Source organism: Bombina bombina, chromosome 6 (genome assembly GCF_027579735.1).
Source record: "Bombina bombina isolate aBomBom1 chromosome 6, aBomBom1.pri, whole genome shotgun sequence".
Classification (NCBI taxonomy): Eukaryota; Metazoa; Chordata; class Amphibia; order Anura; family Bombinatoridae; genus Bombina; species Bombina bombina.
Window position 1 is genome coordinate 602093696 of NC_069504.1, and position 24050 is coordinate 602117745.

General features: G+C 42.6%; 1 protein-coding gene across 2 annotated transcripts in view; it reads left to right on the forward strand.

Annotated features, from left to right (window-relative positions):
• Nucleotides 1-24050, forward strand: part of LINS1 (lines homolog 1) — a 135681-nt gene that overhangs the window by 95445 nt on the left and 16186 nt on the right. The window lies entirely within an intron of this gene.

The window sequence follows — 24050 nt, forward strand, 5'->3', positions numbered from 1 at the left end:
ACTGACAGAAGACACAGTATACTAGTTTTTATTGAATAGAATACCTATAGACACTGGTAATGTTTGACCCTTAGGGGCTTCCCTGCAGGTCATTGTCATCTGTGTATGGGGCAAACACTGGGCGTGTATTACCGGAGTCGGGTTAATGGACTCCGGTTTTTGGGCTGTTTTTTTCCCCGACATCGGCCGCATGGTTTCGCTTCTCTTTAGAATATGCCCACGATGGGCGGGGGGAGTTTCTTTCTTTGGCGCGCTTTGTAATAGCCGCGCAGCTTCCTTCTATTCCAGAAGTCATCGGCCGCAGAGAAATTGAGAGACATAGTGACGCTTCGACCGCATGGTTTGCTAATTAAAGCAAGCGGTCTTAGGCGTTATCAACTAGATTCCGGATTCTGCCTAGCAGTGGTCGGCGGACCGAGCGGGCAGGTAGGCGCCTCAGCAGAGTTGTTGAGGCGAGGTGCAGTGGGGCATTTTGTTTTGTAAAAAGTGTTTTGACTGTGCAGTAAGAAAAAAATTATTTGTCATTTTGAATTTTAAAGAGACAGTATGTAGTCAGGACACAATTATACTGACAGATATTTAACTACATTCATTTTTCTTTTGGTACTTTTGGCCATAAAGTTGTAAATTCATACTATTAACAGAGTCAATACCATAATATTTTTCTGTTCTTTGTTAGTATGGATTCAGATGCGGTCCAGACTATAGCATATTCTATGTGCTTGGATGCCACTGTGGAACCTCCAGTTCCTTTCTGTCCCTCATGTTGTGAGAGGGCCTTACGTTATAAAGATACATTTTTTTTGTTTGATACACCTTTATCTACGGCGGATGCTTCTCAAGACTCTACTGATGAGATGCAAGGTATGCCACAGCTTTCTCCCCACGCGTCACAGCCCATACCGTCCGCGCAAGCTGTGCCAGGTATTTTACCAGTGTCTGCAGCGTTTACTTTAAAATACTTTGCCGCAGATATGTCCTCTACACTTTCTGATGCGTTATCCAATTTTCCCATATCGCACAGCAAGCGTACAAGAAGGGATAACTATGTAGCCAATTCTACCTCTGATTCTATGATGGCGATTGCGGATGTACCCTCCCGGGGCTCTGAATTGGAGTTTACAGAGGTAGTCTCTGAGGGTGAGCTTTCTGAGTCAGGGAGTGCCTTGCCCTCAACTGATCCTGATGTGGTTTCCTTCAGGTTTAAACTTGAACACCTCCGTTTATTACTGAGGGAGGTGTTAGTTACTCTGGATAACTGTGACTCAATAGTTGTTCCGCCGGAGAAATTGAGTAAATTGGACAGATATTTGGAAGTTCCTTCTTACTCAGATGTCTTTCCTGTCCCTAAGAGGACTTCAGAGATTATTGCGAAGGAATGGGAGAGACCAGGCATTCCCTTCTCTCCTTCGCCTATATTTAAAAAGATGTATCCTATAGCAGACTCTATTAGGGATTCTTGGCAGACGGTCCCTAAAGTAGAGGGAGCAATTTCTACCCTGGCTAAACGGACTACTATTCCTATCAAGGATAGTTGTGCTTTTATAGACCCTATGGATAAGAAGTTAGAGGGTCTCCTTAAGAAGATATACGTTCACCAGGGATTCCTTTTGCAACCGGCGGCCTGTATTGTTACAGTTACCACGGCCACTTATTGGTTCGATGCCCTGGAAGAGTCTCTTAAGGTGGAGACTCCTTTGGAAGAGATACAGGATCGGATTAAAGCTCTTAAGTTAGCTAATTTGTTTATTACGGATGCTTCTCTGCAGATCACTAAATTGGCGGCTAAGAGTTCAGGCTTTGCCATCTTAGCACGCAGGGCTTTATGGTTGAAGTCTTGGTCTGCGGATGTGTCATCCAAGTCTAAGCTTTTGGCTATCCCTTACAAGGGGAAGACCCTGTTCGGGCCTGACTTGAAGAAAATTATTTCTGACATAACGGGAGGCAAGGGTCATCTCCTCCCTCAGGATAAAAAATCCAAACAGAGAGGGCGACAGAGTCATTTTCGTTCCTTTCGAAATTTCAAGGGAGTTCCCTCTTCCTCTTCCGCTAAACAGGAAGGGACTTATTCACAAACCAAGCCCACTTGGAGACCCAACAAGTCTTGGAATAAGGGTAAACATTACAAGAAGCCAGCTGCTGCTACCAAGTCAGCATGAAGGGTCGGCCCCCGATCCGGGACCGGATCTTGTGGGGGGCAGACTCTCTCTCTTCGTCCAGGCCTGGATAAGAGATGTTCAGGATCCCTGGACACTGGAAATTGTGTCCCAGGGATATCAGTTGGAGTTCAGAAACCCTTCTCCCAGAGGAAGGTTTCTTCTTTCTCGATTATCTGTAGACCAGATAAAGAGAGGCATATTACGATGTGTAGGAGTAATCTGTCCCGTTCCAATACAGGGACAGGGATTTTATTCAAATCTCTTTGTAGTTCCCAAAAAAGAGGGAACGTTCCAACCTATTTTAGACCTCAAAAGTCTAAACAAGTTCCTCAGAGTTCCATCCTTCAAGATGGAAACTATTCGGACTATTCTTCCGTTGATCCAGGAGGGTCAATTTATGACTACCGTGGATCTAAAGGATGCATATCTTCATATTCCTATCCACAGAGATCATCACAAGTTCCTGAGGTTTGCCTTTCTGGACAAACATTTTCAGTTTCGTGGCCCTTCCTTTCGGTGTGGCCACTGCACCCAGAAGGTTCTGGGGTCTCTGTTGGCGGTTCTAAGACCGCGGGGCATTGCAGTGGTGCCTTATCTGGACGATATTCTGATCCATGCGTCGTCTTACCAGCTAACAAAGTCTCATATGACATTGTTCTGTCCTTTCTAAGGACTCACGGGTGGAAAGTGAATCTGGAAAAGAGTTCGCTAGTTCCACAGACAAGGGTTCCTTTCTTGGGAACTCTAATCGACTCTCTATCCATGAAAATCTTTTTGACGGAAGTCAGAAAGTTAAAGATTCTGAATACATGCTGAACCCTTCAGACCAATCCTCGGCCGTCAGTGGCTCAGTGCATGGAGGCAATTGGATTGATGGTAGCGACAATGGACATCATTCCGTTTTGCTCGTTTTCATCTCAGACCTCTGCAACTGAGCATGCTCAGACAGTCGAATGGAGATTATACAAATTTGTCTCCTCAAATAACTCTAGATCAGGAGACAAAGGACTCTCTCCTATGGTGGTTGTCGCTGGATCATCTATCCCAGGGGACATGCTTCCGCAGACCCTCGTGGGTGATAGGGACAACGGACGCCAACCTGATAGGATGGGGAGCAGTCTGGAACTCCCTGAGGGCTCAGGGTGTATGGACTCGAATGGAGTCTCTACTTCCCATCAATATTCTGGAGTTGAGAGCAATATTCAATGCGCTTCAGGCTTGGCCTCAGTTGGCTTCGGCCAAATTCATCAGATTTCAGTCGGACAACATTACGACTGTAGCTTACATCAATCATCAGGGAGGAACAAGGAGTTCCTTAGCGATGACAGAAGTAGCCAAGATAATTCAGTGGGCAGAGGCTCACTCTTGTTATCTGTCGGCGATCCACATCCCAGGCGTGGAAAACTGGGAAGCGGATTTTCTGAGCAGACAGACTTTTCATCCGGGGGAATGGGAACTCCATCCGGAGGTATTTGCCAACCTGATTCTCAGATGGGGCAGGCCGGAGTTGGATCTTATGGCATCTCGTCAGAATGCCCAGCTTCTGAGATACGGGTCCAGGGATCCCCAGGCCGAGCTGATAGATGCCTTGGCAGTGCCTTGGTCGTTCAGCCTAGCTTATGTGTTTCCTCCATTTGCTCTCCTTCCCCGGGTGATTGCTCGAGTCAAACAGGAGAGGGCATCGGTGATCCTCATCGCTCCTGCGTGGCCTTGCAGGACTTGGTATGCCGATCTGGTGGACATGTCATCTCAGCCGCCATGGAAGCTTCCATTGAGGCAAGACCTTCTCGTTCAGAGACCCTTCCATCATCCGAATCTAGTTTCTCTGCAGCTAACTGCTTGGAGATTGAACGCTTGATTTTATCTAAGCAAGGGTTTTCTGATTCGGTCATTGATACTTTGATTCAGGCACGTAAGCCTGTTACTAGAAAGATTTACCATAAGATATGGCGTAAATATCTTTATTAGTGCGAATCCGAGGGCTACTCATGGAGTAGGGTTAGGATTCCCAGAATTTTGTCTTTTCTCCAAGAAGGATTGGAGAAAGGGTTGTCAGCAAGTTCCTTAAAGGGACAGATTTCTGCTTTGGCTATTTTGCTACACAAGCGTCTGGCAGATGTTCCAGATGTTCAATCTTTTTGTCAGGCTCTGACTAGAATCAGGCCTGTGTTTAGACCAATTTCTCCTCCTTGGAGTTTGAATTTAGTTCTAAATGTTCTTCAAGGGGTTCCGTTTGAACCTATGCATTCCATTGATATTAAGTTATTATCTTGGAAAGTTTTATTTTGGTTGCTGTTTCTTCTGCTCGCAGAGTTTCTGAGCTTTCGGTATTACAATGTGATTCTCCTTATCTTATTTTTCATTCCGATAAGGTGGTGTTACGTACCAAACCTGGTTTTCTTCCTAAGGTTGTTTCTAATAAAAATATTAATCAGGAAATTGTTGTTCCTTCCTTGTGTCCTAATCCTTCTTCTAAGAAGGAGCGGTTGTTACATAATTTGGACGTGGTCCGTGCTTTAAAGTTTTACTTACAGGCCACTAAGGATTTTCGTCAATCGTCTTCCTTGTTTGTATTTTTTTCAGGGAAACGTAGGGGTCAGAAAGCTACGGCTACCTCTTTCTTTTTGGCTGAAGAGTATTATCTGTTTTGCATATGAGACTGCTGGACAGCAGCCTCCTGAACGAATTACGGCTCATTCCACTAGAGCTGTGGCTTCCTCATGGGCATTCAAAAATGATGCTTCTGTTGAACAGATTTGCAAAGCTGCAACTTGGTCGTCTCTTCACACTTTTTCCCAATTTTACAAATTCCTCGTCTGAGGCTGTTTTTGGGAGAAAAGTTCTTCAAGCAGTGGTACCTTCTGTTTAGGTTCCCTGTCTTGTCCCTATCGTTTCATCCGTGTACAATAACTTTGGTATTGTATCCCACAAGTAAGGATGAAATCCGTGGACTCATCGTATCTTGTAAAAGAAAACAGAATTTATGTTTACCTGATAAATTACTTTCTCCAACGGTGTGTCCGGTCCACGGCGTCATCCTTACTTGTGGGATATTCTCTTCCCCAACAGGAAATGGCAAAGAGCCCAGCAAAGCTGGTCACATGATCCCTCCTAGGCTCCGCCTACCCCAGTCATTCGACCGACGTTAAGGAGGAATATTTGCATAGGAGAAACCATATGAAACCGTGGTGACTGTAGTTAAAGAAAATAAATGATCAGACCTGATTAAAAAACCAGGGCGGGCCGTGGACCGGACACACCGTTGGAGAAAGTAATTTATCAGGTAAACATAAATTCTGTTTTCTCCAACATAGGTGTGTCCGGTCCACGGCGTCATCCTTACTTGTGGGAACCAATACCAAAGCTTTAGGACACGGATGATGGGAGGGAGCAAATCAGGTCACCTAGATGGAAGGCACCACGGCTTGCAAAACCTTTCTCCCAAAAATAGCCTCAGAAGAAGCAAAAGTATCAAACTTGTAAAATTTGGTAAAAGTGTGCAGTGAAGACCAAGTCGCTGCCCTACATATCTGATCAACAGAAGCCTCGTTCTTGAAGGCCCATGTGGAAGCCACAGCCCTAGTGGAATGAGCTGTGATTCTTTCGGGAGGCTGCCGTCCGGCAGTCTCGTAAGCCAATCTGATGATGCTTTTAATCCAAAAAGAGAGAGAGGTAGAAGTTGCTTTTTGACCTCTCCTTTTACCGGAATAAACAACAAACAAGGAAGATGTTTGTCTAAAATCCTTTGTAGCATCTAAATAGAATTTTAGAGCGTGAACAACATCCAAATTGTGCAACAAACGTTCCTTCTTCGAAACTGGTTTCGGACACAGAGAAGGTACGATAATCTCCTGGTTAATGTTTTTGTTAGAAACAACTTTTGGAAGAAAACCAGGTTTAGTACGTAAAACCACCTTATCTGCATGGAACACCAGATAAGGAGGAGAACACTGCAGAGCAGATAATTCTGAAACTCTTCTAGCAGAAGAAATTGCAACCAAAAACAAAACTTTCCAAGATAATAACTTAATATCAACGGAATGTAAGGGTTCAAACGGAACCCCCTGAAGAACTGAAAGAACTAAGTTGAGACTCCAAGGAGGAGTCAAAGGTTTGTAAACAGGCTTGATTCTAACCAGAGCCTGAACAAAGGCTTGAACATCTGGCACAGCTGCCAGCTTTTTGTGAAGTAACACAGACAAGGCAGAAATCTGTCCCTTCAGGGAACTTGCAGATAATCCTTTTTCCAATCCTTCTTGAAGGAAGGATAGAATCTTAGGAATCTTAACCTTGTCCCAAGGGAATCCTTTAGATTCACACCAACAGATATATTTTTTCCAAATTTTGTGGTAAATCTTTCTAGTTACAGGCTTTCTGGCCTGAACAAGAGTATCGATAACAGAATCTGAGAACCCTCGCTTCGATAAGATCAAGCGTTCAATCTCCAAGCAGTCAGCTGGAGTGAGACCAGATTCGGATGTTCGAACGGACCTTGAACAAGAAGGTCTCGTCTCAAAGGTAGCTTCCATGGTGGAGCCGATGACATATTCACCAGATCTGCATACCAAGTCCTGCGTGGCCACGCAGGAGCTATCAAGATCACCGACGCCCTTTCCTGATTGATCCTGGCTACCAGCCTGGGGATGAGAGGAAACGGCGGGAATACATAAGCTAGTTTGAAGGTCCAAGGTGCTACTAGTGCATCCACTAGAGCCGCCTTGGGATCCCTGGATCTGGACCCGTAGCAAGGAACTTTGAAGTTCTGACGAGAGGCCATCAGATCCATGTCTGGAATGCCCCACAGTTGAGTGACTTGGGCAAAGATTTCCGGATGGAGTTCCCACTCCCCCGGATGCAATGTCTGACGACTCAGAAAATCCGCTTCCCAATTTTCCACTCCTGGGATGTGGATAGCAGACAGGTGGCAGGAGTGAGACTCCGCCCATAGAATGATTTTGGTCACTTCTTCCATCGCCAGGGAACTCCTTGTTCCCCCCTGATGGTTGATGTACGCAACAGTTGTCATGTTGTCTGATTGAAACCGTATGAACTTGGCCCTCGCTAGCTGAGGCCAAGCCTTGAGAGCATTGAATATCGCTCTCAGTTCCAGAATATTTATCGGTAGAAGAGATTCTTCCCGAGACCAAAGACCCTGAGCTTTCAGGGATCCCCAGACCGCGCCCCAGCCCATCAGACTGGCGTCGGTCGTGACAATGACCCACTCTGGTCTGCGGAAGGTCATCCCTTGTGACAGGTTGTCCAGGGACAGCCACCAACGGAGTGAGTCTCTGGTCCTCTGATTTACTTGTATCCTCGGAGACAAGTTTGTATAGTCCCCATTCCACTGACTGAGCATGCACAGTTGTAATGGTCTTAGATGAATGCGCGCAAAAGGAACTATGTCCATTGCCGCTACCATCAAACCTATCACTTCCATGCACTGCGCTATGGAAGGAAGAGGAACGGAATGAAGTATCCGACAAGAGTCTAGAAGTTTTGTTTTTCTGGCCTCTGTCAGAAAAATCCTCATTTCTAAGGAGTCTATTATTGTCCCCAAGAAGGGAACCCTTGTTGACGGAGATAGAGAACTCTTTTCCACGTTCACTTTCCATCCGTGAGATCTGAGAAAGGCCAGGACAATGTCCGTGTGAGCCTTTGCTTGAGGAAGGGACGACGCTTGAATCAGAATGTCGTCCAAGTAAGGTACTACAGCAATGCCCCTTGGTCTTAGCACAGCTAGAAGGGACCCTAGTACCTTTGTGAAAATCCTTGGAGCAGTGGCTAATCCGAAAGGAAGCGCCACGAACTGGTAATGCTTGTCCAGGAATGCGAACCTTAGGAACCGATGATGTTCCTTGTGGATAGGAATATGTAGATACGCATCCTTTAAATCCACCGTGGTCATGAATTGACCTTCCTGGATGGAAGGAAGAATTGTTCGAATGGTTTCCATTTTGAACGATGGAACCTTGAGAAACTTGTTTAAGATCTTGAGATCTAAGATTGGTCTGAACGTTCCCTCTTTTTTGGGAACTATGAACAGATTGGAGTAGAACCCCATCCCTTGTTCTCCTAATGGAACAGGATGAATCACTCCCATTTTTAACAGGTCTTCTACACAACGTAAGAATGCCTGTCTTTTTATGTGGTCTGAAGACAACTGAGACCTGTGGAACCTCCCCCTTGGGGGAAGCCCCTTGAATTCCAGAAGATAACCTTGGGAGACTATTTCTAGCGCCCAAGGATCCAGAACATCTCTTGCCCAAGCCCGAGCGAAGAGAGAGAGTCTGCCCCCCACCAGATCCGGTCCCGGATCGGGGGCCAACATTTCATGCTGTCTTGGTAGCAGTGGCAGGTTTCTTGGCCTGCTTTCCCTTGTTCCAGCCTTGCATTGGTCTCCAAGCTGGCTTGGCTTGAGAAGTATTACCCTCTTGCTTAGAGGACGTAGCACTTTGGGCTGGTCCGTTTCTACGAAAGGGACGAAAATTAGGTTTATTTTTGGCCTTGAAAGGCCGATCCTGAGGAAGGGCATGGCCCTTACCCCCAGTGATATCAGAGATAATCTCTTTCAAGTCAGGGCCAAACAGCGTTTTCCCCTTGAAAGGAATGTTAAGTAGCTTGTTCTTGGAAGACGCATCAGCTGACCAAGATTTCAACCAAAGCGCTCTGCGCGCCACAATAGCAAACCCAGAATTCTTAGCCGCTAACCTAGCCAATTGCAAAGTGGCGTCTAGGGTGAAAGAATTAGCCAATTTGAGAGCATTGATTCTGTCCATAATCTCCTCATAAGGAGGAGAATCACTATCGACCGCCTTTACCAGCTCATCGAACCAGAAACACGCGGCTGTAGTGACAGGGACAATGCATGAAATTGGTTGTAGAAGGTAACCCTGCTGAACAAACATCTTTTTAAGTAAACCTTCTAATTTTTTATCCATAGGATCTTTGAAAGCACAACTATCTTCTATGGGTATAGTGGTGCGTTTGTTTAAAGTGGAAACCGCTCCCTCGACCTTGGGGACTGTCTGCCATAAGTCCTTTCTGGGGTCGACCATAGGAAACAATTTTTTAAATATGGGGGGAGGGACGAAAGGAATACCGGGCCTTTCCCATTCTTTATTTACAATGTCCGCCACCCGCTTGGGTATAGGAAAAGCTTCTGGGAGCCCCGGGACCTCTAGGAACTTGTCCATTTTACATAGTTTCTCTGGGATGACCAACTTGTCACAATCATCCAGAGTGGATAATACCTCCTTAAGCAGAATGCGGAGATGTTCCAACTTAAATTTAAACGTAATCACATCAGGTTCAGCTTGTTGAGAAATGTTCCCTGAATCAGTAATTTCTCCCTCAGACAAAACCTCCCTGGCCCCATCAGACTGGTTTAGGGGCCCTTCAGAACCATTATTATCAGCGTCGTCATGCTCTTCAGTATCTAAAACAGAGCAGTCGCGCTTACGCTGATAAGTGTGCATTTTGGCTAAAATGTTTTTGACAGAATTATCCATTACAGCCGTTAATTGTTGCATAGTAAGGAGTATTGGCGCGCTAGATGTACTAGGGGCCTCCTGAGTGGGCAAGACTCGTGTAGACGAAGGAGGGAATGATGCAGTACCATGCTTACTCCCCTCACTTGAGGAATCATCTTGGGCATCATTGTCATTGTCACATAAATCACATTTATTTAAATGAGAAGGAACTCTGGCTTCCCCACATTCAGAACACAGTCTATCTGGTAGTTCAGACATGTTAAACAGGCATAAACTTGATAACAAAGTACAAAAAACGTTTTAAAATAAAACCGTTACTGTCACTTTAAATTTTAAACTGAACACACTTTATTACTGCAATTGCGAAAAAATATGAAGGAATTGCTCAAAATTCACCAAAATTTCACCACAGTGTCTTAAAGCCTTAAAAGTATTGCACCCCAAATTTGGAAGCTTTAACCCTTAAAATAACGGAACCGGAACCGTTTTTAACTTTAACCCCTTTACAGTCCCTGGTGTCTGCTTTGCTGAGACCCAACCAAGCCCAAAGGGGAATACGATACCAAATGACGCCTTCAGAAAGTCTTTTCTATGTATCAGAGCTCCTCACACATGCGACTGCATGTCATGCCTCTCAAAAACAAGTGCGCAACACCGGCGCGAAAATGAGGCTCTGCCTATGATTTGTGAAAGCCCCTAAAGAGAAAGGTGTCTAAAAAAGTGCCTGCCGATATAAACTTATCAAAATACCCAGATTAAATGATTCCTCAAGGCTAAATATGTGTTAATAATGAATCGATTTAGCCCAGAAAAAGTCTACAGTCTTAATAAGCCCTTGTGAAGCCCTTATTTACAATCTTAATAAACATGGCTTACCGGATCCCATAGGGAAAATGACAGCTTCCAGCATTACATCGTCTTGTTAGAATGTGTCATACCTCAAGCAGTAAGAGACTGCACACTGTTCCCCCAACTGAAGTTAATTCCTCTCAACAGTCCTGTGTGGAACAGCCATGGATTTTAGTAACGGTTGCTAAAATCATTTTCCTCATACAAACAGAAATCTTCATCTCTTTTCTGTTTCTGAGTAAATAGTACATACCAGCACTATTTTAAAATAACAAACTCTTGATTGAATAATAAAAACTACAGTTAAACACTAAAAAACTCTAAGCCATCTCCGTGGAGATGTTGCCTGTACAACGGCAAAGAGAATGACTGGGGTAGGCGGAGCCTAGGAGGGATCATGTGACCAGCTTTGCTGGGCTCTTTGCCATTTCCTGTTGGGGAAGAGAATATCCCACAAGTAAGGATGACGCCGTGGACCGGACACACCTATGTTGGAGAAAAGGAAATTTATTCTTACCTGATAAATTTGTTTCTTTTACGATACGATGAGTCCACGGCACACCCTGTTTTTCTAAGACAGGTCTTTGATTTTGTTAAACTTCAGTCACCTCTGCACCTTGGCTTTTCCTTTCTCTTCCTAACTTCAGTCGAATGACTGGAGTGGGAGGGAAGGGAGGAGCTATATATATATATACAGCTCTGCTGTGGTGCTCTTTGCCTCCTCCTGCTGACCAGGAGGCAATATCCCACAACTAAGGATGAAATCCATGGACTCATCGTATCGTAAAAGAAACAAATTTATCAGGTTAGAATAAAATTTCCTTTTTTGGTTTATGCATTCAGTACACCAGCCAGTCAGACCCTGAATATTATTTCAGGACTATAATTCTAGAATGTTGAGAGAAATTTTCATAATTCAGTTACCTGCTATGAGTAATACTATCTGGGGGTTTTCTTTGCAAACCTCAAGTCCAATAGATTATCTCAGGTAGTGAGGCAAAACAGTTGAGTGTACACAATCCCACACAGCTAGCTGCTTGCACCCTGAACCGGAAATTAACTCCTCCAAGAGTAACCGCTACCCTGTAGCGAGACGCTGAAGTTGATACACTGAAATCCTCAATGTTAACTCGGAGTGCAGTAGCTCATACAGAGGATCAGTCCGTAAAACAATTGCGAATGTAAAAAAGCACGGCAGGCACTACTGTAGCTCTCAGTTTGTTGTTTATCTATTGACATGCAATATTTGCCTCTGTCAGTATGTTGGAAAAATGACTAGAATGGTCAGAACTAGGTTTAATGAACATGTGAGACATGTTAAAAATTACAATAAAGATTCCACTATAGCAAATCACTTTAATAATTTTCATTTCACACATATTGCCAAACTGTCATTACAAATTATTGATGTAGCCAGACTCCTCCCCCCAGGGGAGGGGATAAAGTTAAACTCTTGGATAAAAAGGAATTATATTGGATCCTTAAATTACAAACCCTAAGTCCATCAGGTATGAACAGAGAGTGCAAAATTAATTGATTATTAGCAGATTTCAGAGTTTATTTTCATATGTTATGTTTAATAAATCAGGTTGTATTTCTGCTTAAGTATGCATAGAACACACTCTAATCTATTGATTATACCAGTTTAGTGGTTTGTGTCATCTATATCTGAATCTAATATTGATTCTTGTTTACAGAAGTGCTCATGTGTTTATACTTTTTTCGCTAAAATATTGGAAATTCAATTTATTGATTTTACATGTTTTTCAATATTTGTTAACACAGTTTAACGTATGAGTATTTCACAGTAGTCCGTATACTGTTTATATATGGTTTACAGTTTGTTTACCAATTGTTCATGTATAGAGTTTAGTAATGTGTGTATGTATATGTGTGTGTGTGTATATATATATATATATATATATATATATATATATATATATATATATATATATATATATATAGTGTACTAGCATAGCTTTTTGTAAGGTATATATTATTGCTGTCTTAAGGGTATACTTGGTCTTCTCTGCCTTCTGTAATAAGATTAGCCGTTAAAATGTATTAATTCTGTGTACAGCCGTATGTACTTTGTTTTTAACCTTTCTGTTTGTATGATGGTTATGAAGCGGTTAATACTTAAGCTTCAATCGTATAAATTGACAGGGTTTCTAAAGAGACCTTAGTCTATGAGGAAGCGCCTGTAGGGGGCGTGAAACGCGTCAGACTGTATTGCACACGCTAGCCTGTCATGTCTGTTCTACTGTTTTAAACATATTTAATAAATTTGAATTTTTAATTGTGATTTTGGGAGTAGTGCCTGCCGTGCTTTTTTACATTCTCAAGTGAGGAAAAACAAGCTTGGTAAACAAACCAAAACAAATGCACTTTTAATTTTACAGACTGCAGGTTTGTCTTTCTGGAGTCTTCCTAGTTCTGTCATCTAACTGTAGACAAAAACTGAAATGAAAGAAAAACACAGCAAGTAATAATATTCCTTCTCAGTCACAGGCTCATAGTAAGCTGTGTAAAGTTGGCACCACATGTAATTAAATTGTGAATACAAATATACCATTTGTGCAGCAAAAACTTTTTTATAATATTACATATTATATTTTAGTCCACGTGAACTCAATCTCTGCCCACTTTTCCACCCCATGTAATTAAATTATAAAAAAAAGGATACCATTTTGTTTCTGCTTCTTTTGTGCTGAACGTTTGTGCCAGTTTGGTTTTAAAGATACTACACATTTATATTCCAAGTGATTTCAGTCTCTGGCAACTTTGCAGCCCATGTGTTTAAATACTGAATACACATATACCAATAATTTGTGCGGAGTTATGCCGCAAAAACAAATGTTTGTGCCAGTTTCGTTTCTGAGATATTCCACATTATAATTTAGCCCATGTGACCTCATACTCCGCCCTCTCTGCAATTCTATTGTGAATAAAAATATAAAATTATTTTGTGCTATATATGTGCTGCAAAGATAAACGTTTGTGCCAGTTTCATTCCTGAGATATTGCACTTTATATTTTAGGCCATGTTCTCCCAATCTTCTCCCATTTTGCACCTCTTCTAATTAAATCATAAATAAATATACAATTAGTTTATGCCTTGTGTGTGTTGATTAGTGCTAAAAAAATTAACATTTGTGGCAGTTGTGGTTTTAGAGATATTACTCATATTCTGTGTGACCTCAGTCTCCCCCTACTTTTGCCCCTCATGTAATGAAATCATAAACAAAAATATACAATTTGTTTGTGCTGTGTTTGCACATATTTTTCTGCAAAAATGAATGTTTGTGCCAGTTTGGTTTCTGAGATATTAAACATTCTATATTAGCCCATGCTACCTCAATCTCCACCCTCTATGGCACTGCATGTAGTTAAATTATGAATACTAAGGTCACATGTCCTAAAAAATAATGTGAAATAAATTAGAAACCAAACCGGCACAAACGTTTATTTTTGAGGCAAAATTCAACACAAAAGAATGGTATATTTCCATTCAAGATTTAATTACAAGATGTGTAAAGTTGGTGGAGATTGAGGCCACATGGCCTATAATATAAAGTGCAATATCTCGGAAATTAAACCGGCACATCAATGGATGGTAAATATTTTCATTTTTTACAATTTAATTACATGGAGTGGAAAATGGGTGGAGATTAAGGGCACATGAGGTAAAATATAATGTGCAATATCTTGGAAACAAAACTAACACAAACGTTTGTTTTTGCAGAACAAATCAGTACAAATGTAGCACAAGCAAATGGTATTTTTGTATTCACGATTTAATTACATGGGGTGTCAACTTCACAAAGCTTTCATAGTGTCATATTTAGGTGCCAATGGTCATTTACCTCTTCATATAACATACATCTCTCCACTTCCTGCCAGACTCATTTGTTTGGTGAAAGGTTTTGTGGGCTGTAGCTCTGTTCGAGCATGAAAAGATTTGTAGAATCTTCAGGCTGGAGTACCAAATGATCACTGCTTGTGAGATGCAACTAATCCTCGCCTCAAATTGACACTGAGTCCCCATTATGCAGAACATAGGTTTCACTTTTAGGGGATTATAGATTGTGGCTATACTAGTCTCAGGGAATCCACGTTTAATGGTTTATACCCTGTGTTCCAGTAATCTAGTCCTCCTGATATAGTTTGGTTAGCAAGTTCTGTTTGGGCACTTATAAGTAAATTAGTTAGGATTCTACCTTCATTCACCTGTTAGGGCACTAGTTTGGGGCTTTGTAGTGTGTTAGCATACTGCTTATATCATATCTGAAGTCAGATTTGCAAGCACAGCTCTTTAATTCTAGCTACTTCTATCTTAATGTGCTTGATGCAACTTTTAACATGCACAGTGCAGATAGCAGTTTGCTGTTTTCTAGCATTTAAATGAGGAAGGGGCTCACTCATACCTAAAGTTACTGAATTGCAGCAGGATATCAGTTGTTTGTTTTCCAGACCTCTCAGCCAGGGTTCTGATTGCTTCTTTGCACCAGCATCACATTTTTACTAATGTAGTGCTGCTCTGCTTTTGTTGCGGCACAATTGTGCATATTTGCCTAACCATGGGAATATTTGTTTTGTTTCCTAGACCTGTCCCAGGAATATGTGTCCTGTTGAGGAGGTGTAAGTTTTCTGTTTATAGTCAAGACTTGGCTTATTTGAAGCAGTTTGCAGTAGCCAAGCAAGATATGTTATTATGTATATTATAGTATATATTGGTTGTATGTACTGATGTTGCTGTTTCAGAGGACTATGTTTAGATTGAAAAACCAAATGAAAAAACACTCCGCGCTAATAAATCCTCACCGATGATCATATGATAGATAAACAGTTGATGTATATACACAAATATATAAACATAAAAACAAATATGGCTCAATGATAAACAGACAGAAACCGGAATGGATCAGTCACAAGCAACCTTCTATGCGTCCTAAAAAAATGTGGCAGACAGAGATTACAAAGAGGATATAAGGGCCAATGTCTAGTTTATGCCAGTGTGATACCTCTCCCGCTTTGCTCCATATGTAAACCGCTTTTGGGGTTATAGGTTCCGTTTTCTTGTAACTCCTCTATCACAGCGTTCCTCCTTGTAGCATACACGTAGAATCGGATAACTCCAAATGACGAGTAGTCTCAGCTTATGGGTCCCAGTCACTGAGTAATGACGTCTATGCATGATGTGTGCGATCCTAATGGTGCAGCTTGAAAGATGCTAAGTTCCTTCTTGCTCAGTCGATGTAAACATGAAAAACAGAAGAGGACAAAAAGTGCAACCAGGATTCAAGGGTGTTTATTCACAAGTGGACACAAAAGCGCACATACAATAATGCACTTACAAAATCTCAAAATAAAAACAGCAGCATATAGATATACATGATCCAAGTTCATTCGCCAGAGTATATCGCCACAATCCCACAGGATGATGTCGGGACCCCAAATGATAATGGCCTGCAATGTCACCAGATGTACATTGTATAAAACCTCAATGCGTTTCCCCGTTTTGCGAACGGGCTTTTTCAAGAGGACAGGTATCTGTATCTGTTAAAAGCTAACAAGAAAAAAATCACATAAACATCTTTGCAAAAAGGGAAGTTATTTTACCTCAAAATTTCATCAGTAGCCACATCCCACTGTAAAGGGTTTTAAGTATCCAATTGCAATGCTAGTTCCAGGACTTGCAAGAGAGTGTGTGTCTGCAGGCACAGTCACTTTATTTCCCACCTCAGCTCAAGGGAGTTTACTATGAAATCTCATGTGAACACTGTGCAGAAGACGGTACAAAGAGTAGTTTGGGATTACTCTAGTGAGCTGAAGTATTTTGAGGTAAAATATCTTATTTTCTTACATAGAGATGCTAATGTGATATTTACTTTTCTCTTGTAAGGTGTATCCAGTCCACGGGTTCATCCTTTACTTGTGGGATATTCTCCTTCCCAACAGGAAGTGGCAAAGAAAGCACACAGCAGAGCTGTCCATATAGCTCCCCCTCTAGCTCCACCCCCGAGTCATTCTCTTTCCCGGCTCTAAGCATTAGGGTCCCTATCGGAAGGGTAAAGTGAATGTGGTGTTAGAATTGTAGTTTTTATTTTCTACAAGCAAAAGTTTGTTATTTTAAATGGTACCGGTGTGTACTATTTACTCTCTAGCAGAAAGGAGATGAAGATTTCTGCAGGAAGGAAGATGATTTTAGCATGTTGTAACTAAAATCCACTGCTGTGGACTGAGGAGTGCAAGAAAACTTCAGTTGGGGGGAACGGTTTGCAGGTTAGGCTGCAATAAGGTATGTTCAGTCATTTTTTTCTAGACAAGACTGTGTTAATGCTGGAAAAGACTGATAATATTCCCATGAGGGAAGGGTAAGCTGTGTTCAGAGACTCAGTAAGGAATTGCAAGCTTACATAACAGGGCTAGTTTATGCTGGTTGACACTATTTTATGGCAAACGGTTTTTTATTGAAAATATCGTTTTTTGAGACACTTTGAAGGTTCCTTTGGGTTTCTTTCAGGGGTTGTTACCCACATGGCTATTAGGAGTGTTTCTTTAGGCCTCACAGCACCGGAGTAAGGTGGGAGGGGCCTAATTTCGCGCCTCAGATGCGCAGTTAATTTTGACTAGAAGTTCAGGCTGTTTCACATGGAGGGTCCTGCTGCTGTTTGAGGGCCTATAAGAAGCTTTTTCCCCACAAATCTGGTTCCTAAGGGCAGGTAGGGCCACAGCAGAGCTGTGGCAAGGTGCTGTAGCTTTTTTTAAATGGTTTGTTGGCTTACTGTTGTTCCGGTTTGGGCATTAAGGGGTTAATCGATTTTTTTGCTAGTGGTGCAATCTTACTAATGCTTTAGGTACATACTGTGAAAATTTCGAAAAGTTTGCTGCATTTTTCAGTTTTGCAAAATTGTGTGCCTTTTTTATCTCTTAAAGGCACAGTAACGTTTTTTTCAAAGTGTGTTTTTATTTGATTAAAGTGTTTTCCAAGCCTGTTTGTGTTACTACTAGTCTGTTAAACATGTCTGACACCAAGGAAAATCCTTGTTCAATGTGTTTAGAAGCCATGGTGGAACCCCCTCTCAGAATGTGTCCCACTTGTACTGATATGTCTATACACTTTAAAGAACATATTGTTGCACTTAATAATGTGGCCCAAGATGATTCTCAGACAGAAGGTAACGAGGTTAGCCCGTCAACCTCTCCCCAAGTGTCACAACCAGTTACGCCCACTCAAGCGACGCCTAGCACCTCTAGTGTGTCTAACTCTTTTACCTTGCAAGATTTGGCGGCAGTTATGAATAATACCCTCTCAGTGTTTTTATCTAAACTGCCCGTGTTACCTGCAAAGCGTGATAGCTCTGTTTTAAGAACAGATTCTGAGCATTCTGACGCTTTAGTAGCCGTATCCAATATACCCTCGCAGCACTCTGAAGTGGGGGCGAGGGGTTTGCTGTCTGAGGGAGAAATTTCCGATTCGGGAAAGGTTGCTCCTCAGACAGATTCAGATACGTTGGCTTTTCAATTTAAACTAGAACACCTCCGCTTATTGCTCAGGGAGGTATTAGTTACTCTGGATGACTGCGACCCTATGGTGGTTCCAGAGAAATTGTGTAAAATGGACAAGTACCTAGAAGTTCCTGTCTACACTGATGTGTTTCCGGTCCCTAAGAGGATTGCGGATATCGTTACTAGGGAGTGGGATAGACCAGGTATTCCCTTTGTTCCCCCTCCTGTTTTTAAGAAAATGTTCCCCATATCTGACCCCATGCGGGACTCGTGGCAGACGGTCCCTAAGGTGGAGGGGGCTGTTTCTTCACTTGCTAAACGCACAACCATACCAATTGAAGACAGTTGTGCTTTTAAAGACCCTATGGATAAAAAATTAGAGGGTTTACTTAAGAAAATTTTTGTTCAACAAGGTTTTCTTCTCCAACCTATTGCGTGCATTGTTCCTGTAACTACTGCAGCTGCTTTCTGGTTCGAGGCGCTGGAAGATGCGCTCCAAACGGAGACCTCATATGAGGACATTATGGATAGAATTAAGGCTCTTAAGCTGGCTAATTCTTTTATCACAGATGCCGCTTTCCAAATAGCTAAGTTAGCGGCAAATAATTCAGGTTTCGCCATTTTAGCGCGCAGGGCGCTATGGCTAAAGTCCTGGTCGGCCGATGTGTCGTCAAAATCCAAACTCTTGAACATCCCTTTCAAAAGAGAGACCCTTTTCGGGCCTGAATTGAAAGAGATTATTTCAGAAATCACTGGGGGAAAAGGCCTTTAAGACAAAGAACAAACAAAATAATTTTCGTTCCTTTCGGAATTTCAGGAGCGGTCCCGCTTCCTCCTCCCCTGCTACAAAGCAAGAGGGTAATGCTTCACAACCCAGGTCAGCCTGGAAACCTTACCAGGGCTGGAACAAGGGTAAACAGGCCAAGAAGCCTGCAGCTGCCTCCAAGACCGCATGATGGGGTAGCCCCAGATCCGGGACCGGATCTAGTAGGGGGCAGACTCTCTCTCTTCGCTCAGGCCTGGGCAAGAGATGTACACGATCCCTGGGCCTTAGAAATTGTATCCCAGGGATATCTTCTAGAATTCAAGGACCCCCCTCCAAGGGGAAGGTTCCACATTTCTCGTCTGTCTACAGACCAGACAAAGAAAGAGGCGTTCTTATGCTGTGTAGAAGACCTACATATAATGGGAGTGATCCACCCAGTTCCAATTGCGGAACAAGGGCTGGGTTTTTACTCAAACCTGTTTGTGGTTCCCAAAAAAGAAGGAACTTTCAGACCAATCCTGGATCTCAAAATTCTAAACAAATTCCTCAGAGTCCCATCATTCAAGATGGAGACAATTCGGACAATCTTACCAATGATCCAGGAGGGTCAATATATGACTACCGTGGATCTAAAGGATGCGTATCTGCACATTCCTATCCACAAAGATCATCACCAGTTTCTCAGGTTCGCCTTTCTGGACAAGCATTATCAGTTTGTGGCTCTTCCTTTTGGGTTGGCCACTGCTCCCAGAATTTTCACAAAGGTGCTAGGGTCCCTCCTGGCGGTTCTAAGACCGCGGGGCATAGCAGTGGCGCCTTATCTAGATGACATCTTAATTCAGGCGTCGACTTTCCAAAGAGCCAAGTCTCACATGGAAATTGTATTGGCCTTTCTGAGGTCTCATGGGTGGAAGGTGAACATCAAAAAGAGTTCTCTCCCCCCCCTCACAAGAGTTTCCTTCCTAGGAACTCTGTTAGACTCGGTAGAAATGAAAATATTTCTGACGGAGGTCAGAAAGTTAAAACTCTTAACCACTTGCCGAGCTCTTCATTCCATTCCTCGGCCATCTGTAGCTTAGTGCATGGAGACAATCGGACTAATGGTAGCGGCAATGGACATAGTCCCTTTTGCTTGGATACACCTCAGACCACTGCAACTATGCATGCTCAAACAGTGGAATGGGGATTATGCAGATTTGTCTCCTCAAATACAGTTGGACCAGGGGACCAGAGATTCTCTTCTCTGGTGGTTGTCTCAGGATCACCTGTCTCAGGGAATGTGTTTCCGCAGACCAGAGTGGATCATCGTAACGACCGACGCCAGTCTTGTTGGGCTGGGGTGCAGTCTGGGACTCCCTGAAAGCTCAGGGCTTATGGTCTCGGGAAGAAGCTCTTCTCCCGATAAACATTCTGGAACTGAGGGCGATATTCAACGCGCTTGAGGCATGGCCTCAGCTAGCTGCGGCCAAATTCATCAGATTTCAGTCGGACAACATCACGACTGTAGCTTACGTCAATCATCAAGGGGGAACAAGGAGTTCCCTAGCAATGATGGAAGTAACCAAAATAATCAGGTGGGCGGAGGATCACTCTTGCCATCTCTCAGCAATTCACATCCCAGGAGTAGACAACTGGGAGGCGGATTTTCTAAGTCGTCAGACTTTTCACCCGGGGGAGTGGGAACTCCACCCGGAGGTATTTGCCCAGCTGTCTCAGCTATGGGGCACCTCAGAGTTGGATCTGATGATGTCCCGTCAGAACACCAAGCTTCCTCTTTACGGGTCCAGGTCCCGGTATCCCCAGGCGGTGCTGATAGATGCTCTAGCAGCGCCTTTGTCCTTCAATCTGGCCTATGTTTTTCCACCGTTTTCTCTCCTCCCTCGTCTGGTTGCCAGAATCAAGCAGGAGAGGGCTTCGGTGATTCTAATAGCGCCTGCGTGGCCACGCAGGACCTGGTATGCAGACCTAGTGGACATGTCATCTGTTCCACCATGGACACTGCCAATGAGGCAGGACCTTCTAATACAAGGTCCTTTCAAGCATCCAAATCTAATTTCTCTGCGTCTGACTGCTTGGAGATTGAACGCCTAATTCTATCAAAGCGTGGTTTCTCTGAGTCGGTTATTGATACCCTGATTCAGGCTAGAAAGCCTGTCACCAGGAAAATCTACCATAAGATTTGGCGAAAATATCTTTGTTGGTGCGAATCCAATGGTTACTCATGGAGTAAGATTAGGATTCCCAGGATATTGTCCTTTCTCCAAGATGGATTGGAGAAAGGATTGTCAGCTAGTTCCTTAAAAGGACAGATATCTGCTTTGTCTATTCTTTTACACAAACGTCTGGCGGAGGTACCAGACGTTCAAGCGTTTAGTCAGGCTTTAGTCAGAATCATGCCTGTTTATAGACCTGTGGCTCTGCCATGGAGTCTGAATTTAGTTCTTTCAGTTCTGCAAGGGGTTCCGTTTGAACCTTTACATTCCATAGATATTAAGCTTTTATCTTGGAAAGTTTTGTTTTTGGTAGCTATCTCTTCTGCTCGAAGAGTTTCAGAGTTATCTGCTTTACAGTGTGATTCACCTTACCTGGTTTTCCATGCAGATAAGGTAGTTTTGCGTACCAAACCCGGTTTTCTTCCTAAGGTTGTGTCTAATAAGAATATTAACCAGGAAATTATTGTTCCTTCTCTGTGTCCTAATCCTTCTTTGAAGAAGGAACGTCTGTTACACAATCTTGATGTGGTTCGTGCTTTAAAGTTCTATTTACAAGGAACTAAGGATTTCAGTCAAACAACTTCATTGTTTGTTATCTATTCTGGTAAGAGGAGAGGTCAGAAAGCGACTGCTACCTCTCTTTCCTTTTGGCTGAAAAGCATCATCTGTTTGGCCTATGAGACTGCTGGCCAGCAGCCTCCCGAAACAATTACTGCTCATTCTACCAGAGCAGTGGCTTCCACATGGGCTTTTAAAAATGAGGCTTCTGTTGAACAGATTTGTAAGGCAGCGACTTGGTCTTCGCTGCATACTTTTTCCAAATTTTACAAATTCGATACTTTTGCTTCTTCGGAGGCTATTTTTGGGAGAAAGGTTTTACAAGCAGTGGTGCCTTCCACTTAAGGTACCTGTCTTGTTCCCTCCCTTCATCCGTGTCCTAAAGCTTTGGTATTGGTATCCCACAAGTAAAGGATGAACCCGTGGACTGGATACACCTTACAAGAGAAAACAGAATTTACGCTTACCTGATAAATTTCTTTCTCTTGTGGTGTATCCAGTCCACGGCCCACCCTGGCTATTAGTCAGGTAGATTTTTTATTTAAACTACAGTCACCACTGCACCCTATGGTTTCTCCTTTTTCTTCCTAACCTTCGGTCGAATGACTGGGGGGTGGAGCTAGAGGGGGAGCTATATGGACAGCTCTGCTGTGTGCTCTCTTTGCCACTTCCTGTTGGGAAGGAGAATATCCCACAAGTAAAGGATGAACCCGTGGACTGGATACACCACAAGAGAAAGAAATTTATCAGGTAAGCATAAATTCTGTTTTTATAAGTGAATTAGCATTTGAGTAAAATGTTCTTTTAATCTAAAATAGTTGACTTAAAAATGTATTACTTTTCTTTTTAAATGCAGGTTCCTGTCCTGAATAAATCAATGATTTCTAGTCAAGTCTTGCAAAGGTGTGTCACTCTCGACCAATAGAGCAGTAGGAGATGTACTTATTTGACTGATTTTGCTTTAAATTAATAAAAAATTAGACCAAAGAATGAGCAAAAACAGTTTTAATTTAATATGTTTAAGATTTTCCCAAACTTCTGTACCTGTTATTCCCCGTCATGTGAGGGTTCTCATTGAAAATAGCTTATGGATGTAAAAGGGTAAGAGCCACTAGCAAACAAAACTAGAAATAACCCCTGTGAAGGGGAGACCCTTGTATCTCACAGAAAGTATCTCCAATGAAGTGAAAAACTGCTCCGTGCCGTATGCACTACTGTAGTCAGTTGCACTGTTTTTAGTAACCCCAAAATCACCACTGCTCCTTCTTAGCCTCTACGAACTTACCCTCTTTTCACGGCCTTTCCCGATATCGCCCTCTGTGAGATGAACCGTTTGGGAGACCTCTCTCCTAGGTTCTCCGTGAACCGCCATGATACAGCTTGGAATGTATTCCCACAAGCTAGAAGCTGCAGCGTGCAGCTTGGGCGTCCGCCACACTCACTCCGGGGCTCTGAAGGATGACGTCAGATGACGTGGCCGGCTTGTGAGGGGGAGCGTTTGCCAGGTATAGCGAAGACGGGGAAAAGGGAGAAGTTGCAACTGTACTTCACCTCCTCGTTAGTTGAGACCTCCAGGAATTCACCAACTGCCTAGGCTCCACTATTAGGCTCAAAGATGCAAAAATAGACAAAATCCAGAGCTGCAGTTTAAAACTTCTGTATATTTATTTAGTCTTGAAAGCGGTTACATGTAAAACAAAATGAACATGCCCTTAGTAAACACAGCTTACGCGTTTCGGCTATACGCCGTACTCATAGCTTGCTGACCACCCTCTCACTAATGGGCTATTTAAGAGAGTTAAAATCATCTGATTCGTTAAGGGATCATGCTTAAATTAACTGTTTCATTGCTGGATTCATATTAACCTCTGATGTTACTGAGCTTATTAGCTCTGCTGTCTATACGAAGTTGAACATTAGAGAAAAAGAAAAACACAATACATGTAACACATTGTAGTATAATATAATACAATACATTGTCTGCACCATTTCTATTTGGGGAAAAAGATTATTCTACACTCAACACTCATAGGTTTATTACATCAATTTAAACCATGTGATCATTAACAATTTCATCCTTTCCTTGGACAAAATAGCTGTCTATTTATTTGGACTATAGTGAATAAAATTGACCAGAATAATATTGCAAAGTGAAAACACTTAAATATATGTTCGTGGCTACTGTTGCAAGAAAGTCTAAAGTGTAACCTTCAAATCTCTACTTAACTACACTGTTAGTTGGTCATTTTTACGGTATTAAATTAAAGTTAAGAAAGCCTTTAATTTCTTTATTTTAGTATAAATAAATTCACTATTTCCTAAAAGCCATCAAGAGTATGTGAATAGGATAATGCCTACTATCTTGAAAATTATATTAAGGATGAGATAAGTTTGTGTAGTATAACTAAATCCCTTGTTTGATTTTCCTACTAGGATGTTACCAAAAATTCCTTATCTTGTTTCCCCTAACCAACCCAAACAGAGGACACCAACGGTATATGGT